Source organism: Pygoscelis adeliae, unplaced genomic scaffold, assembly GCF_000699105.1.
Source record: "Pygoscelis adeliae isolate BGI_AS28 unplaced genomic scaffold, ASM69910v1 Scaffold513, whole genome shotgun sequence".
Lineage (NCBI taxonomy): Eukaryota > Metazoa > Chordata > Aves > Sphenisciformes > Spheniscidae > Pygoscelis > Pygoscelis adeliae.
Genome location: NW_008824591.1, coordinates 2,489,924 through 2,491,659, shown reverse-complemented (window position 1 = coordinate 2,491,659; position 1,736 = coordinate 2,489,924).

Genomic DNA, 1,736 nt, shown 5'->3' with positions numbered 1-1,736 from the left:
AAGGCTGACGGTGCGAAGAAATCTCTGCTGCCCCGCGGGAGTGGAGCCGCCTTGGGGTGCGGGAGCAAGTTAGGTTCTTGAAGGTGCGCCCCAAAACCGTCTCCATCCCTCCGCTGCTCCTTTCCTAAGGCTTTGACGAAGGCACGGACGCGGCTCCGGGAGGGCCGGGGTCAGGGCTGCTGGCGGCAGCGCACTCCCCTCCACGTCCTCTTTCTGCCGGAGTAACCCAGTTAGTCCGTGGGAGTAACTTGCACCCGCACCAGAGCTTCGGGTGACGCGGGACTGAGGTTCCCTGTTCGACGTAATCCTTCCTCCGCAGCCGTTGCCCTGCTCCTGCTAAATGTGCCGGTGGGTGATGCAGCTGCGCTGTGCCTGTCCCCGAAAGGAGGCAGCCAAAACTTGTGGAGCAGTTCGTGTCCCCGCGGGTGCGCAGCCGTGGCACGGCTCCTCTCGGAGCGCCGGGGCATGCGTAGACGTGGGTGTCCCCCAGCTCGTCGCGGCGCTGGCAGCCCCTCCTGTTTCTCGCCCAAAGCGGGGCACGTGCCGCTTCTGTGTGTCGTGATGGTAACGGCGAGTCAGCGGCAGCAAAAAGTTCCTCCGTGCATCAAACTGCTTCCCCGTGGTCGTGCTCAAGCTGTTTTGCGGGCGGCGGGGGCCTTCCCCGTCCCTTCGCTTGGCTTTGCCTCGCGCCTAAGAGAAACTTCAGGCCTTCTCGAGAGGGTTTGAAACCCTGCCGAGGAGAGAAAGTGCCTTCTCATCCGCGGCGGTGCTGCTCTGACGAGGCTCTCTCCTCCCGGCACGCAGCCTGGCAGCTGCTGGAATTGCCTGCAGCCGCATCTCTCTGCACTCTCATCACCTCCCCCCCCAGGCCCTGGTCCTTGCCGCCGGTGGGTGAAGATCGCTCGGAGGGTAAGCAAAACATCAGCCGTTCTCCGAGCGAGGGACTCTGAAGAGATGTCACTAATTTAATACATAATGAAGGTTTTTCTGAGCTCCATCCGCAGCCGTTCCCCGGGGAGGAGAGCAGGCTGCAGATGGTCCCTACCCCGGAGGGCAGGTACTGTCCTTTCTGTGCCGAGCAGCGTTTTACCTTTGTGCGTGTTCCCAGCTGCGGGAAGAGGCTCAAGGCCGTGGTGGCTGGAAGTTTGGGGTCAAAATTGGCTCTTGGCCACGCTGGATGCTGCGGCTGGAGGTGTGGGAGCTTTCTGAGGTGTGATTCAGGTTGGGGGGGATGGACTCACCCACCATCAGCCTGGAGATTTCTCTTCGAATGAGCTGCCCGGGAAGGATTTGGATATTTTGGTTGTCCCTTTCATGCATTTTTTTTCTTCACCTAGTGGTTTGTGCGAGGCTCTGAGTCAGGCTTTGCAGGGAGATGCTGCAGCCGGCTCTCCGTGCTTAGCCCGGGACCAGGGCCGCATGTGGGACTGCAGCTGGCGCGTGGGGACGACCCCTCTGAGCAGTCTCCCACGCTGGACGCTGCGCCGAGGCCTTGGTGGTTTGGTTCATAGCTCTCGGGGTCCCTTACGCCGCGAGCACCGGGGCCGTGCTGAGCCGTGCTGTGCTGTGCCGTGCAGTCCCCGGCTGGGCTGGCGGGGACAGCCAGGGTGGGTTCCGTGAGGCTGCGTGTCCTGGGGCTGGTGGGGTCCATCCGAAGCGGCCGGCCCGTCTGTGTGCTTCTCCCCACTAGAGGCTGCTGATGAACAGAGCATTTTTCTTTCCCTGGCTCTGACTGA